Source organism: Engystomops pustulosus, chromosome 4 (assembly GCF_040894005.1).
Source record: "Engystomops pustulosus chromosome 4, aEngPut4.maternal, whole genome shotgun sequence".
Taxonomy (NCBI): Eukaryota; Metazoa; Chordata; class Amphibia; order Anura; family Leptodactylidae; genus Engystomops; species Engystomops pustulosus.
Window position 1 is genome coordinate 208,612,019 of NC_092414.1, and position 18,377 is coordinate 208,630,395.

Consider the following 18,377-nt stretch of genomic DNA (forward strand, 5'->3'; position numbering starts at 1 on the left):
ATGTGTCATCAAGTACCAAGTCATCTCCTTAAGAAGCAGCTGTAGATTATCTCCATACCCACTATATTTAGTAATATGAAAATCCAAGGCCTGCATGGCCACATGGTGGGGTATGGAGGTGTACAGGGAGAACACGTCGCACCCGACCCACGAGAAGTCTGGCTGCCACGTGATCCCCTGAAGGCCCCTTAACACATCCCCTGTATCCTGCAGGTAACCAGGTGTTCTTTTGACCAGGGGCTGTAGGAATGTATCTAGCCATTGGCATAAACGTTCGTTAAGGGAACCTATCCCCGAGATTATGGGTCTCATGGGAGGGGGATTAATCCCTTTGTGTATTTTTGGCAATGCGTGCATGATCGGTGTGATGTGGCTTTTATTTTTTAAAAATTCAGCTTGTTTGTCAGTCAGCACCCTTAAGGCCACACCATCGTCAATGATGTTAAACATCTCTTGCGAGAATTTTTTAGTGGGGTCTGCCGGTAAGATGCGATAGGCTTGCCTATCCTTCAGTAGATTTTCTACCTGAGTTTTATAGAGGTCACGCTCCATCACAACGACCGTGCCCCCCTTATCTGCCATTTTTATGACTTTACTGTCATCCTCCTTCAAAGACTTTAGTGCCATGCGTTGTTTAAAGCTAAGATTGGATGGGGCACGTGAATTATTGGCATGGAGTTCCTTTAGGTCACGTTCCAGGACCTCCTGGAACCTATCCATAACATCCACCCTCGCCTGTATAGGATAGAAATCAGGGTTAGGGACATTAAAAGTACATGAATCAGCAGTAATATTTAATCTATCCTCTGTATGGTCATTAATGTCCGACAATGTGATCATTGTGAGTTGATCTGCAAAGTTCATGTCATTGAAGATGTTGCCATATGATGAAAATTCGTCCCTATTGGTCTGGGTTCCAGTTTCCAGGCCATCTGGTGTGGGGTGTGTCCGAAAAAAAGTGATTTCTTACTGTAAGGCCCCTAATAAACTTATTTACTTGAAAAGATCAAAGTTTAAGATCAAAGATCTTATCTTTCCCTTCCCTCATGCCCTCCACCCCTCCTTTCCCAATGCCCCCTTATACACCCGATTTCCTCATCCACAATCACACTCTGCAGCCATGGTCCACAGCTACATTTTTTGTGTCTAAGTATTGACCTGTTAACATGTTCGCCAATATATATTTTACTTCCATGTCTTATTTTCAGGTATTTCTCAGCGCTATTGTTGTACTTATATGAGCAATTGTCTATTTACTTGTTATATAATTATATAAAAACACAATAAAAATATATTTAAAAAGAAAAGATAACATTATAATCATTTATTCATCATCAAGAGAATAGAATGATCTGATGTAGACATTAATTCTCATATAATGACCTAAGAATAAAATCTGTTTATGTCTTGCAGATTTCTTAAGACCTATGATTCCACCATGTCCATCCTAGACATTTCTATGATGACCGGTTTTTCTCCAGATATAAGTTGCCTTGACAAGGTAAGTTCCAATCAAAATGGAGATTAACAAATTAAAATGGCACAAATCGAAATTTGTTAAAATGTCAAGTTCAATGTTGCGGATAGGACGCGTACAACCAAGGGAAGAAGTAAGGAAAGACACAGAGGGTAAGCCAGAACAGTAAACCTACCCAGCTACTTGCCAAACCTACACTAGGTAATTGTTGACAACTGGGCGAAGTTCCCTTGCTGTGCCAAAGTGAAACACAAATTCAACAGCAGGACTAAGCATAAGACAGGAAAAATATGGGTGAAACTACGGACTATTCAGAACAACACAACAGTCAAATGGAAGCTAAAGAAAGTGAAGCAATACAGCATATGCTAGACAGCTGCAGAGAAGACTTAGAACAAGCACTAGGAAAGATTAAATTAACTGCTCATGGACTATCAAGGTCCTGGTCCACATGTCATTGTATGGTCCGCTGACATCTAACCCAAACAGAAAACAGACCAGCAATGGAGGAATGTGAATGGAGAAAGTATCTGTGCATATCTGTGATTTATCAAAATCAGTGTAGTGTGTAGAGGACACTAGATGTAGGATTTCTGATGCACGTTCTTCATGAATCTGGCGCTCCCTGCACTGCTACGACAGAGTGCACTAACTTTTTTTTCGGTGCACCATTAACATAGGGCACGTGACACAATACTGTGGGACTTTTGATGATAAATTTGGGGCCTGGTCCAACTGTGCACTGGAACACCCCTATAAGTGCATACATTTGCACTAAGACTTTGGGGGGCTAGGACTTTAGTGCAACCGTGACACAAAAGGGTCAGGTGTGACACATACTGTATGTGGCTCAGACACTTCTTAAATACATGTGCAAGTAGTTTGTACATAAAAGAACGTGCAAAGTCTGACAGAAAACTGGTGCACAGGCTCTAGTAAATCTAGGCCAGCCAGTAGTGAAATAGGGAAGCATTCAGACTACTGCAAGACAGAATGCAAGGTTCTGTTTGGGTTGGCTGATCCCCATAAAAATGGCAAAGTGCACATGATGCCGGCATTAAAATGCTGCCAGCAATCAAACAGTTAACATCCGCGATTGGTCCCAGGGAGATTAAAGGAAATCAACTAGTTAGAAAACAAAAAAACCTACAAATTCTCCCCCCCCGCTCATCTTTTTGTTGATCCCGGCGCTATTCGTTGCTAGTCTTGACACGGCGGGGTCACCTAGAAAAGAAAGTTCTAATTAGCAGCATGGTGTACGGGGACAATGGGGGTCATTTACTAAGAGCCTGAATCGCAGTTTTCCGTCGGGTTATCCGAATATTACCGATTTGCGCCATTTTTCCCTGAATTGCCCTAGGTTTTTGGCGCAAGCGATCGGATTGTGGCGCATCGGCGCCAGCATGCATGCGACAGAAATCGGAGGGACGTGGCCGTCGGAAAACCCGATGGATTCAGAAAAAACATGGAATTAAAAAAAAAAAAAAGTGTGGCTTGACATGCACTTACCTGCACCCAGCAACAGATTGTGAACTCCAGTGAACTCCGACGGACTTCAGCGCAGCAGCAACACCTGGTGGACATCGGACGCACTACCTTAGTGAACCGGAAGACCCAAATTCTCGACAGGGAACGCGACGCTGGATCGGGTAAGTAAATCTGCCCCAATATGTCTGGCGCTCTGGGTTACTAATAATGCACACACCTCCCGTGCCTCTCGTCTCTCGCCAGCATGAGAGTAGGAGGTGCGGGGACGTGCATGATTGTCTCTGCGTTCCGTGCTGGAAATTATAGGTGATTTTTTTCTAGGTGATCCCAGCATTCAAAGACTAGCACTGGATAGCACCGGGATCAACATTAATAGGAGCGGGGATGAGTATTTGTAGGTTTTTTAATGTTTCTAACTGGTTGATTTCCTTTAAAGTCATTAGGTGACTACTGACTGGACTCTGGGGCCACTCATCAATAAAAATAAGTAGCAGAGTGGACAGCAAGTCCTCTGCCAAACTACAAGGACAGAGGGTGGTGCTGAAGCTCAAACGGGCACAGATTTTTCAAAGAGTTTGTATTTTAACAAATTATTTTCAGTAATTTGATCGCAGAGATCAGACTAATGAGAAAGACTGAGAAGACTCACATGACTTCAAAATTGCCCACGTTCTATATCAGCAGTTTAGGTATCTGCAGAAGGCAGGGTAACTTCTGGGTTATTATTACATTTTAACTGGCATGAAAAGCTTTAATAGGCTTTTTCTGACCCGAGGCCACGGTCCATTTCCCCATAGTCATGGGGAAACTATGATCCTGTCTTTATGACAATAGTGATGATGTTTTCGTTTCTAAGAGCTTGGGTATGTTCCATGCCTCGGAGTATCATACAAGACATTTAATGATAAATTTTCGTTAAAATTTGATCAAATCAGATGGCAAATCTAATGGAGTCAGACCTTCATGAAAGGAGTAAAAAGCTCTAAAACGATCCTAGTGCACACAGACGACATCGACCTTTAAATTAATATTAACTGATGGGATCCCAAAATATTTAAAAAGTGAACATCTTCTTTACAGCTTAAGAAAGGAGTGGACCGATACATCTCCAACTATGAGATCAACAAAGAAGCATTTGATAAGGGGACATTGATTCTGTACTTGGACCGGGTAAGAATATTTCCGTGTGGTGGGGGGTTGGGGGAGTCTTGTCTATGACAACCTCTTGTTGCCCATCTGTTTACTCTACAGTGTGTATGTGTGGAAGAGTTGGAAGGTACCGATTTGATAGATTTGAGCTCCACCTCTTGGGCCAGGGGTCTCCTAATCCATCTCACAGAAAAGAAAAGACATTCGGGGTCATATACTAAGGGCCCGATTCGCGTTTTCCTGACGTGTTACCCGAATATTTCCGATTTGCGCCGATTTTCCCTGATTTGCCCCGGGATTTTGGCGCACGGGATCGGATTGTGGCGCATTGCACTGGCATGCACGCAATGGAAATCGGGGGGCGTGGCCGAACGAAAACCCGATGGATTCAGAAAAACCACTGTATTTAAAAAAACCAGTGTCGCGGGACTCTCGCTTACCTTCACCAGGAATAGGCCGGTGTACTTCAGTGCATTCCGGCATGCCTCGGGGAACTTCAGCGCAGCAGCGCCACCTGGTGGACATCGGAGGAACTACCTTAGTGAATCTCGGCCGGACCCGAATCCACCGCAGAGAACACGCCACTGGATAGCGAATGGACCAGGTAAGTAAATCTGCCCCATTGATTTAGCAGCATTTTAAGGAAAGAGATGATTCATTTTGAATAATGAATTGATGGTTTCCTCATTCTTTTTGTGGCCAATCCTCATCAGCCGCTACGTAAACATGTTTTGGGTTGTGTTCTCTTCTCTGCATTTAGATTTCCCATAAGGAGGAGGACTGCCTGAAATTCTACCTTCACCAGTTCTTTGAAGTAGGACTTATCCAGCCTGGATCGGTCACAGTGTATGACTACTAGTCTCCCGGTAAGATCCGACTCACAATATCTTCTTTAAAGGAAATCTACCATGAAAATCCATCATGATAAACCAGGGACATTGCTCATAGATCCAGGTACCAGGACTGTGGTATATTCTTATATTTATTATCCATGGCCTCCATCCTTCTAAAATCATTTGCTATGGTTATGTTAATGAGTCTGAAAGGCTACTGGGGTGGTTCCAGCACCTCCCCCTCCCAATGTGTGATGGACTACCTGTGCTGCAGGGAGATTACATCCAGCAGAGGGAGGGCAAAAGTAGCCTTGAGACTCATAAGCATAATTATAAAAGTTGATTTTAGAAGGAAGGAGGCCATGGATAGCAAATATAAGAAGAGACCACAGTCCCGGGGCCTGGATCTATGAGTAATGTCCCTGGTTTATCAGGATGGATTTTCATGGTAGATTTACTTTAAATACTTATAACTAGTGATAACTGTGGGTTCAGGAGATGTGAGAATTTTCTTTCCCTTAAGAGCAGGAGGAGCTGAGCAGATTGTACATAGCATCCTATCTGCAGACAGCATTTTATAGAACAGGCGGAGCTAAGCGGATTGTACATAGTCTCCTTTCTTCAGGAAGCATGTTATAGAGCAGGCGGAGCTGAGCAGATTGTACATAGTGTCCTATCTGCAGGCAGCGTGTTATAGAGCAGGAGGAGCAGATTGTACACAGTATGCTATCTGCAGGCAGCGTGTTATAGAGCAGGAGGAGCTGAGCAGATTATACATAGTGTCCTATCTGCAGGCAGCATGTTATAGAACAGGATGAACTGAGCAGATTGTACATAGTGTCCTATCTGCAGGCAGCATGTTATAGAGCAGGATGAACTGAGCAGATTGTACATAGTGTCCTATCTGCAGCTAGCATGTTATATAGCAGGATGAACTGAGCAGATTGTACATAGTGTCCTATCTGCAGGCAGCATGTTATAGAGCAGGAGGAGCTGAGCAGATTGTACATAGTGTCCTATCTGCAGGCAGCATGTTATAAAGCTGGAAGAGCTGAGCAGATTGTACATCGTGTCCTATCTGCAGGCAGCATGTTATAGAGCAGGAGGAGCTGAGCAGATTGTACATAGTGTCCTATCTGCAGGCAGCATGTTATAGAGCAGGAAGAGCTGAGCAGATTGTGCATAGTGTCCTATCTGCAGGCAGCATGTTATAGAGCAGGAAGAGCTGAGCAGATTGTGCATAGTGTCCTATCTGCAGGCAGCATGTTATAGAGCAGGAGGAGCTGAGCAGATTGTACATAGTGTCCTATCTGCAGGCAGCATGCTATAGAATAGGAGGAGCTGAGCAGATTGTGCATAGTGTCCCATCTGCAGGCAGCATGCTATAGAGAAGGGGGAGTTGAGAAGATGAGTATATGATTATTTTTTAGGTAGGACTTGTATTTCATAGGTGTAAATCTTTGGTTTTTCCATGCTGAGATGTCATTCTTAGGGTCCATGTAGTGATCAGTGTATGTAGATATTGCCGGTCTCTCCAAAAGGCAAGAGAAGATCGAAACTAAAATCTGCAGGACTGATGATTTGATATGGTGGACCATTCATGTGATAGGTCATTGTGTAATGTTACATATGTGGCCGGTCTCACTTTCCTGGCTCAGAGATGATGTTATGAATGGGGGGGTTTGGCTTTGTTTTAGAACAGAGGTTTTTGTGACGGCATAGGAATATCAGTCGCCCTCTACAATGATTTCTGGAAATAGAATTTTAACGCCTTTTCAAATTTCATTTTATTTACCCAACAGAAAACCGTTGTACTAAATTCTACCACGTGTCAGAAGACAGCAAACTCCTGGGGAAGATCTGCACCGGAGAAGTCTGTCGCTGTGCTGAAGGTGAAGGGACACAAACATTTAGGGGAATTTCGGAGGAGCCATAAATGTTTTTGTTTCGCTACAAGTAATACATTCCAAATTATTTTTACGTTTTTCATCTTTTAACATTTATTTATTGTCCCTTTTCTCCCTATGTTTTCAGCAAATTGCTATCTACAGCAAAAACTGGAAAAACTGGATGCTGTTGTCCGGTTAGAAAAAGCTTGTGAAGTCGGTGTGGATTATGGTGAGACCCTCATAACTTTATTATCAAATAGTTCGACTTACAAAGGCCACGAGAGTCTGATGTAAGCCATGTTCCAGGTTTTTGTATTTTTTCACCATTTTATGTATGATTTGATATTAATTTCTGTATTTCTAATTACAGGTCACAATCTAATATATAAAGCTGAGTGTATATGTGTATGCGTTGTAGAAAGGCACAAGGTGTTGTGGTGGATGGTAGATACGTGTCACCGTGGTGCCTGGCCTCGGTGAAGTAAAAACCAGTATTGCTGGTGTCGGGGGCGTTCGGCCACTGACACACTTTGGTTATTTTAGCATAGCTGCAATGCAGCTGATCCGGGACGGGTTTTTTCTGGAGCAGTCACAGTGCTGGGTGGGATGGCTGCTCCCACGTTCCAGGCCAGGGCTTGCAGCCCTATGTAAAGCCACCTGTGTCAGGAGAAGGGTGGGTGGTACCTACCTGTGTGTAGCTGAGTGGAACACAGGGAATAGCAGAGCCAGAGCTGAGCCTTGCTGTGTGGGGAAGTCTGAGGACTGAAAAGGTGCTCCTAACCCAGGAGGGTGAAGTACAGTCCTGTGTCTGTGAATGTGAACTGTGCTTGATAACACGGACTGAGATTTATCATATGGACTATGCATTTTGTTTTGCCGGCTGCAGCAAGCCCTTTTCCCTGTTATTTTTAAATAAAGACACCTGTTGTGTTCACCTGAAAGACTGCTGCCTGGCGCTTCTCTAAAGGCTACCATTTGAGTGAATCCCTACAGCGTATATATATATATGTATGTGTGTGCGTGTATATGTGTGTATGTATGTATGTTGGCTAAAGGAATCTGCACCGTCACAATTACAATCACCAAATTTTTTTATAGCCATTCTCCGTGACTCAGGGAACGTCATAGACTTAGTTATGAGTCAAAATTTTCACCCCGTACTTTCCAATTACACTTAGAAACCACCATATACAGAAGCCATTGTCTGCTGCTGCTGTGGCAGCTGGAAGCTGAGCCGTGATTGGTTGCTGTTCTGCCACAGGTCATTTATATGAGCTCTGAGCTTTCAGCATATACAAACATACATACAGCAAATACACAGATATAGCATATATACATGTAACTAAAAACACATATATATGGCCTTATTTGCACTTTTGGCATGCAGGTGACTGGGTCGAGTAGGTGGCTGTGGCCGCGGGTGACTGTGGCTGCGGGCGGGTGCCTGTGGGGACTGGTTGATGTGGCCGTGGGTGGGCGGAGAGGTGGCTGCTTTGTTGGGTTGGCAGCGTCCAGCTAGATGCGGGAAAAGGGTGGGCATGCAAGCAGGGTATAGAGGAGGTGCGTAGGCAGGCCTGGTTGCTACAGATAGCATTTATTGCTTCTCCCCTGCATCATGTTCTTTACATCTGATATTGCTATTACTCTTTTCATCCTGTACACATCATAATATCACCACACTTACTTGGTTCTGATTGATCTCCATTCAGACAGAGAATATTAGCTTTTCTCTTCCTGTCTATACACATATGACATATGGTAAATTGGTTTTTGTTTTGTCTGATGAAGGTCGATTTTACAAACAAAACATCACATGTTGGATGATTGCTAATAATTCTCAATAATATTTCAATTTGTTACATAATAACAGTGTGACTTGAGTTACAATTTACCTACATTACAAGGAATTTGGTCTCTCTCCAGAGCACCTGTGACCTCCCTTTTCCAGTGTGCAGCAAAAAATCCTTACTAATAGTCAGAGACAGTAAGAGACAGTCAGAGAGAGAGAGAGATAAATATAAAATATTTTTTCTTAACCCATTCTATTTTGTAATGGCTAAGAGAAGTTCTTTACTATCCCAGGCAACGCCGAGAGCTACAGCTACTGCAAAATAAAAGACAATAATACCCCTCAGACAGGGGCTTATTTAAAAACATAAAACAACCCTTCCATCCCTTGCTTAGGGCCCCACAGATCAGAGTTAGCGATGAGCAGACCCAAACCCTCCATGTTAGAGTCTGTGGCTAACAAGGCAAAAGTTTGAGTTGTGAGTTCAGGCTCACCCGCCAATGTTAACAACTGTGATCAGTGCTGGCAGAATTGTATTTTTTAACTCTTTAAATACCATCAGCAATGCTGTCGGTGTCAGTTAAATGCCGTCAGCGTTGTCATTTTCCTGAAGAACATTGATACCCAGGACATCATGAAGGAGTAACAACCCTCTAGGGAAAATGGTGCAATAGACTTTTAAATGGTTAACACCCGCGATGCCAGCATGTCACCATTTTCACGAGGATCAACGCTTTTTGTGGTGGCATTGTCTTTGCCAGGATTGGCCATTACAGTTTGGGTATAGAACCTTAAGGTTTGGGTTCAGCCAAGCTAGATAACAGCAATAGCAAAAAATATTTGTAACTTAGTAACCTCCAATTTTACATCAGAAATAAACATGTGGGGATACACAGGAGGGATTAGAATAATAAAAAATAACTTTTAATCGAAATATATTAAAAAAATGTTTATCCATAATGTAAATCTGGCCAAGAGGTAGACAATTTGAACTGCATGGCCATTTAACCCGCAGAAGTGAAATGCAAGTGTATGTACTTAGCAAATACGCCTAAAAACCACAGGTATATCTAGAATATAATGGTTCAGTCTTACCAGGATTCAGACGTATCAAGGCTTAATTCAGGTGGGTGTAAGGGGCACACGGAGCATTCTGTCCCTAGGTCCACCCCTTTTAACTCCCGCCCTTACAAGGGCAGTCCACAGCTGTCCTTGTCAGCAATCACGCATGCCCCCTGTTGGCGTCACCTTCCCTGACGCGTTTCGTCTCCCGACTCTTCAGAGGGATGGTTGGTGAAAAAGCATTAAGTGGCATGCAAAAAGAGTGAAGTACCCTGTGCGTCAAACTTCACAAGTATATATAAAGAAACCGCATATCTCCTGTCCTAGTGATGGACCCGGGGATCTCGTGTGCGGGCTGGCCGTATGTGTCACGCCAGACTGCAGACACTTCCGCCAATATAAATCCTAGACTCCGCCTCCGCTAGTCCATGATTGGGCGCACCTCCTTAGCCTGTCATATCTGTGAGCCAATCACAGCCCTCCTCAAGATAACGCGGCTGGCCGTAATGAAAACACCTGTTATAGCGGACTGCAATGTAAACAGGCTGGCGCACGGCATAGCGGAGGTGCGCATGCGTGAGTGACATGGAGAGGATCATGTAGACGCGTCGCTATAGAGACGCTGCATCAAGCCCATCCCCTTATGGGCAAATACACCAATAGCCGGTATTGCAGGGTAAACCTGCCGACACACGGTAGACAACTGGCTCAAGGTTATTTTGGGCACACTAGCCAGCATAACGGTGGAGGGGGTAAAGAATAAATGATTTTAGAACGATGTAGGGGAGGTAGGCAGTATTAGCAAGCCGCAATCCCGACTATCATCAAGGCCGAACCGATGTATGGGCTAAACCCGTGCAGGAATAACTTCCACTATACTGAGTTACAAAAAGGATGTAAAAATTAACTGGTCATTGAGGCCCTTTGGTAGAGTGGTGTCTAGTTTAAATATCCACCGAGCCTCTCTTTGGAGTATCAGCCTATCCCAGTTACCTCCATGTTCGGGATAGGGGACCCTGTCAATCCCCATGAAACGTAACGCTGTTGCATCACCTTGGTTTTGCATCCATACATGATTGGGGATAGGTTTATCTCTTCTGTGGGTGATGTCCCCAAGATGTTCCCCTACCCTTCTACATAACTCCCTGAATGTTTTCCCTACATACTCCAGTCCACACCTACATGTGATTTTATAGATAACACCAGTGCTCTTACAGTTTATGTAGTCCCTGATAGTGAATTGTTTGCCCGTAATGTTACTTGTAAAGCTTTTTCCTGTCTGTATGTACGGGCATGCTATACATCCCCCCATTTAAAACATCCCACAACCCATCTGTCCAGCCATGTGCCTTTCGGTTTAGGAGTTGTAAAATGGCTTTTCACAATACGGTCCCGTATAGACTGGATTTTGCAGAAGGTGATTAAGGGGTGATACACCAAACAGTATGTGGGGGTGGCCGTAGGGCAAAACACACCACCTCCCTTCCTTAAGATATACACCCCTATCAAATGTGAGTAAATAATCAAATACCAATAGATGGTTATCAAATTTCAATAAACTTTATTAGATAGTCAAAAAAGCTTCCCGTAGGGATAAAATATGGGAACACAAAGACAACAAACAGACTAATATACAATGCACAAAACCCGGATAATGGTATGTTAAGAAGTGGTATTATCACTCAAGATACATCGCTACTGTTAGCAAGGACTTGATCCGTCCTAACAAATTGCATACAGTACATAAGTACAGAAGGTGATTAAGGGGGTTTGATGTACCAAGTCTTTCACATCAGAGTCCATCAGTAGAATATGCCAGTATTTCTCTAGGACTTTACGAGCTTCATCAGTCCCATTGTCAAAGGTAGCTATGACCCTCAGTTTATTATCTGTTAATTTCTCTTTGGGCGAGTTACGTAATAGATCCAATCGGTTTCTTTTCCGGCTCTCCTGGTATGCTTCTCTCAGTACTCTATCAGGGTACCCACGTTCTTGAAACCTGTGTCTCAAGTCCTTAGCCTGCAGGCGAAATGCACTCTCTGAGCTGCAATTCCGACATATGCGCAGGTATTGACCCTTTGGAATACCTCTACGCAGGGGGAGTGGGTGGTGGCTATCCCACAGGAGTAGAGAATTTGTTGCTGTAGGTTTGCGATAAACCGAAGATTGTAAGGAGCCATTCTCGGATTTTTGAATTAATACATCAAGGAACGGAAGATTGTCATTGTGGATTTCTGACGTAAATCTTAATCCCAGATGGTTATGGTTAAGGGATTGCACAAACTTTTTAAAGTCTTCTGGTCCCCCCCTCCATAGTACAAATATATCATCGATATATCGATAAAACATCTCAACCTGTTCGATGCCTACTGGGGGGTTATCACCAAATACAAGGGTGGCCTCCCACCAGCCCAGGAGCAAATTAGCATAGGAGGGAGCACACGGGCTCCCCATTTCTGTGCCCCTGAGCTGGTGGTAGATACGGCCATCAAACAAAAATATGTTCCTGGTCAGAGTGAAACGTAGAAGGTCCTGCACAAATTTGTTGTGTGCCCGATATTGTAGGCCTCCAGTGGAAAGGAAGAACTCCACTGCCTCCAACCCCTTGTCATGGGGAATGTAGGAGTAGAGCGCCTCCACGTCTATACTCCCTAACAGTGTGTCCTGGTCCACTGTCACCCCCTCTAGGTGACTCAAGAGATCAGCAGTATCCCTTAGATAGGAAGGTAATGAGAGGACAAACGAGCGTAACACCCGATCAATGTAAATACCAATGTTTTGACATAAAGAGTTTACACTTGACACGATCGGTCTTACCTTCAGAGGTGACGTACCTTTATGTAGTTTGGGCAGGCAGAAAGTTGCCATAACCGGAGCGGCAGGGGTCAGGAAGGCAAACTCATCATCACTGAGCAGTCTTTGAGTTTTGGCTTCTGTTAATATTGCTCTTAATTCAGCCAAAAATTCCCCAGTGGGATTAGATCCTAGGATCTCATAAGCAGTTCTGTCACTTAGTAACTCTTTACACATCTGAGCATATTTGGATGTGTCCATTACTACGATGTGACCCCCCTTATCTGAGGGTTTTATGGTCACCCCGCCCTCTCTCTCAAGATCCCGGAGTGCCATTATCTCATCCCTCATACAGTTATGTGACGTATTGGTGGGTCTGAGTTGTTTAAGTTCATTACAAACCCGTTCCACGAACACGTCAATACATGAGATGTCCCCTTGGGGGGGCATCTTTGTACTCTTATTTTTAAGTGTAGTGAAGGGGCCCTGTCCAGCTGGTTTAGGGTCAGAATCCTCTAGACCCGCCAATAATGTGACATCATCCACCAAAGCAGGTGGTACACCCAGTTCCCTACCTAACTTTTCTTTCTGTTTCTTAAAGAATTTTTGCCAGTTCAGTTTCCGGGCGAAGAGATTGACATCCTTCGTCCACGTAAAGGTGTCATAATCCGAGGTTGGGACAAAGGAGAGACCCTTCGATAGAACAGCCATCTCACTTGGACTCAATATTCTTTGTGACAGATTCACTATTTGGGGGGAGCGGTTGGATTTTGTATCGTGTTCCGGTTTCTTAGGGGATAGGGGTTCTCTAAAAAACGGGTTCCTAAACCTCTACCTGCCCCCCTTCCACCTCTTTGGCCCCCTCTTCTCGTGTTGCGTCCCTTTCTCTCCTTATAGGGTCCCTCACTATCTGATAACTCCGCCTCAGTGGATGAGGCTTCTGTATCAGTAATGCGAGAGTGTGGACGTTGGTTCAGAACACAGTATACCTTATTGTCCTTAAAATCCTGAAGGTCTCTTATGAATTGCCGGTGTTTCCTTTCTTTTAGAAAGTATTGGTATTTATCAATGGTATTTTTCAGGGTGGTCTCTTTACTAATAAAATCTGTCTCCGTCTCAAATTTTTTGACTACCTCCATTTGTTCTTGTAGCCTCTTTTCAAGTTTATCCAAATTGAGCTTTTCTTCATCAAGAAGAATGTTCATAAACCTTAATGAGCTGGCCGGTGCCTCTTTCTCCCATTTTTTAGTCAGGGTACTATTTTTTAATCTGTTACCTGGGGTTAAGGTTATGCGAAGGCCCCTTGGTACTATATTATTTTTTAGGTAATTTTCCAAACTCTGGACCTCCCACCAGGATGCAAAATGAAATGAGGGTTTGAAATGAGGGTATGTATTTCTTCTATACAAGGTCTTTCTCAGAAAACACATCCCTCACTTCAGAGAGCCATTGTTGCCTATCGATGCCGGCTGATAAAAATCCTGCCATACCGTGGTGTGCACAAGTCAATACTGAATAACAGCAATAGCAAAAAATATTTGTAACTTAGTAACCTCCAATTTTACATCAGAAATAAGCATGTGGGGATACAAAGGAGGGATTAGAAGCATAAAAAATAACTTTTAATCGAAATATATTAAAAAATGTTTATCCATAATGTAAATCTGGCCAAGAGGTAGACAATTTGAACTGCATGGCCATTTAACCCGCAGAAGTGAAATGCAAGTGTATGTCATTAGCAAATACGCCTAAAAACCACAGGTATATCTAGAATATAATGGTTCAGTCTTACCAGGATTCAGACGTATCAAGACGAAATGCGTCAGGGAAGGTGACGCCAACAGGGGGCATGCGTGATTGCTGACAAGGACAGCTGTGGACTGCCCTTGTAAGGGCGGGAGTTAAAAGGGGTGGACCTAGGGACAGAATGCTCCGTGTGCCCCTTACACCCACCTGAATTAAGCCTTGATACGTCTGAATCCTGGTAAGACTGAACCATTATATTCTAGATATACCTGTGGTTTTTAGGTGTATTTGCTAAACACATACACTTGCATTTCACTTCTGCGGGTTAAATGGCCATGCAGTTCAAATTGTCTACCTCTTGGCCAGATTTACATTATGGATAAACATTTTTTTAATATATTTCGATTAAAAGTTATTTTTTATGATGCTTATTTCAGCCAAGCTAGACCAAACTGGAACCTTAACAGGTGTGCTGAAAAATAATCAGAGAAGCCCCAATCTGATACCTCAGGAAGCCACAATAAAAGCTATGGCAGAACAAGGAAACACCCATCCACTCATGAAGTGTGTGTGTGTGGGGGGGGGGCTAGACATGTTACATCCATCTCTACCCTCAGGCTCAGGAGCTCAGGTACAACTACAACTTCTTCTCACTACAATGACACCACCGCTTTCATTCAGCAACTATTTTTTACTAATTACAATTGGAATATGGATGAAAAGAGTTAGACTACACAAATAGTATGTTCTGTGAAACCTCAGAAACGCATCGGTCTGCAGGAAAGCTGTAAACCTCAAAATGCAGAAGATTATTCACCCAAAATTTTTTGAAAACTTTTATAGATTTTTTTATTTTTTTATTTTAGATGAAGCTTGTAAAAACTAATGTACAACTATTTGTTTAATATATTTAATTTCTAGTCTTTAAGACTACACTGATGGACATTCAGAAGGGCGATAACTATAACAACTATGTCATGGAAATTATCGAAATCATTAAAATCGGTAAGTAACACATTTTATAGTGAACATGCCGAAAACAAAGCTACATTAAAAACATTTTAAATTCAGCATCAAACTAAATATAGTTCCCGGTGTAGTGGAATGGATACTTTGATATATAATAAGTTTACTCCTGAGGGCTGTGGAAATCTTTTTGTTAGTACATGAGTGGGGGGTTACTGGGGAGGTAACAGCACAGTTCCCTCTGGGCTCATACAACCAAGACTCTCTCTATACCGAAGGAAGCCAGGAGACCCAACATGCTCCTGCCATCAATGGTGGAAGATGTCTATGTGCAATAGAATACACAATATAATAAAAAATCTAAAATCTTAAATTTAAATATTGTTTGGTCTCTTCCTTTGAGACCAGAAGTGTCCAGGCTCCTTTCCTCTGCTCGCCCGACTACCTGCATCAGTGACCTCGTACAGTCTCTTTCCCCAACAGTCACTTCTCACCTCACTAAAATTTTTGATCTCTCTCTTCCTTCCCTCCACCTTTAAGCTTCCCATTGCTAAAAAAAAAACCTTTCCTGGACCAATCCAGTGTTGTTAACTTCTGATCCGTCTCTAATCTCCCTTTCATCTCTAAACTCCTGAAACACTTGGTTTATTATGTTATTTATCTATAATGTTTTATTTTATTAGCATATATACCCTATGATCTGTACAGCTCTATGGAATATGATGGTTCTATATAAATAAAGCTAAATATATATATACACTCACTCACCGGCCACTTTATTAGGTACACCTGTCCAACTGCTCGTTAACACTTAATTTCTAATCAGCCAATCACATGGCGGCAACTCAGTGCATTTAGGCATGTAGACATGGTCAAGACAATCTCCTGCAGTTCAAACCGAGCATCAGTATGGGGAAGAAAGGTGATTTGAGTGCCTTTGAACGTGGCATGGTTGTTGGTGCCAGAAGGGCTGGTCTGAGTATTTAAGAAACTGCTGATCTACTGGGATTTTCACGCACAACCATCTCTAGGGTTTACAGAGAATGGTCCGAAAAAGAAAAAACATCCAGTGAGCGGCAGTTCTGTGGGCGGAAATACCTTGTTGAGGTCAGAGGAGAATGGGCAGACTGGTTTGAGCTGATAGAAAGGCAAAAGTGACTCAAATCGCCACCCGTTACAACCAAGGTAGGCAGAAGAGCATCTCTGAACGCACAGTACGTCGGACTTTGAGGCAGATGGGCTACAGCAGCAGAAGACCACACCGGGTGCCACTCCTTTCAGCTAAGAACAGGAAACTGAGGCTACAATTTGCACAAGCTCATCGAAATTGGACAGTAGAAGATTGGAAAAACATTCCCTGGTCTGATGAGTCTCGATTTTGGATGGTAGGGTCAGAATTTGGCGTCAACAACATGAAAGCATGGATCCATCCTGCCTTGTATCAGCGGCTCAGGCTGGTGGTGGTGGTGTCATGGTGTGGGGAATATTTTCTTGGCACTCTTTGGGCCCCTTGGTACCAATTGAGCATCGTTGCAACGCCACAGCCTACCTGAGTATTGTTGCTGACCATGTCCATCCCTTTATGAGCACAATGTACCCTGTAACATCTGATGGCTACTTTCAGCAGGATAATGCGCCATGTCATAAAGCTGGAATCATCTCAGACTGGTTTCTTGAACATGACAATGAGGTCACTGGACACAAATGGCCTCCACAGTCACCAGATCTCAATCCAATAGAGCATCTTTGGGATGTGGTGGAACGGGAGATTCGCATCATGGATGTGCAGCCGACAAATCTGCGGCAACTGTGTGATGCCATCATGTCAATATGGACCAAAATCTCTGAGCATGGTGTACCTAATAAAGTGGCCGGTGAATGTGTGTGTGTGTGTGTATATATATATATATATATATATATATATATATATATATATTATAAAGAAACTATAAGAAATATGATTGTTGTAGAAACTGAAAAATTCCTCTAGTTATATGTATATTATTATTCTATGCTCCTTTATTCTCAGGTACAGATGTAGTGTCTATTAATGATGAACGTAATTTTATTGCTCACATCAAATGTAAAGATGCCTTAAACCTGGTGATCGGCCGAGACTTTGTGATCTGGGGAGTGTACAAGGATGTGTGGAACACCGGCTCTGGGTAAGTGGTTGTAGAGATAAGAATATTATGACGGCGCATGAGAAAAATCTCAGAATCAGTATCTCAAGTAGTCACGTCTCATAGTCATGTAACATTCTATTTCTACAACTTATATTTTTCAAGTCTACAAGTGGTAATTTATGGAAATTCCCAGCACAATCGTCACTCGTGACTTTCTATTTCTCATTGTATTGGACTAAAACATCACATATTTAGTAGAATATAAGGACCCTTAGTAAATGAACCCCAGTGTATTTACCCTGCCCTGGTCTCCTGCTTTGTGTTGGGACTTTGTCTCCAGCACAGATTTCTTTGGCTAAAGCTGATGCGTGACTTCAACACTTCTTGCCACCAACACTTATGTGACCACGGTACATAAGAGGAAATGACAAAGATACGTCCATGTTGTGATATGGAGTCAGAGCAGGATACAGTAAATACACTTTCTTCTTTGGCACTACTGGTCTACATCCCATTGGATTGTCCAGAACTCCTAAAAAACACTTTAATGCCACCACTGAGATATTATGGGTGTCCTTCTGACAATTCACTTGTTTTATTCCCTTACAGATATTCCTACATCATCACCGGTGACACTTGGATTGAGATGTGGCCGAAGGAACGGAAATGTCAGGATGATGAATATTCTGAACTTTGTGAGGAATTCGCCAACTTTGCAGAAGAGTTGTCATTCCGTGGCTGCGTCAGATTGTAGAACCTATCTACCCATCTTATTTTTTTACTTCTCTTTGTATCTGCCTTCGTGTCCTATTGCAGATTTTTTTTTCCACATACCCCAATAAATTTCCTTGTGGAAATTTATGATTGGTGACCTACCGATTGGTGCCACAAACATATGCAGCATTGTCAGCTTATATCTCATCACTTCTCACTGTGATAACACATAAACAACACAAAACTCCATGGAAAAGGTTATGATTGGCTGTAACTGTAGTCAATACCAATCTATAAGTGTGGGTCCAAGTCAGGTGGCTGCCACCACTATATAGTTTACAGTTG

The 18,377-nt window shown here is 42.9% G+C and overlaps 1 pseudogene; it reads left to right on the plus strand.

Annotated features, from left to right (window-relative positions):
• Nucleotides 1-874: 874 nt before the first annotated feature.
• Nucleotides 875-18,147, plus strand: LOC140128562 (complement C3-like; annotated as a pseudogene).
• Nucleotides 18,148-18,377: the final 230 nt, after the last annotated feature.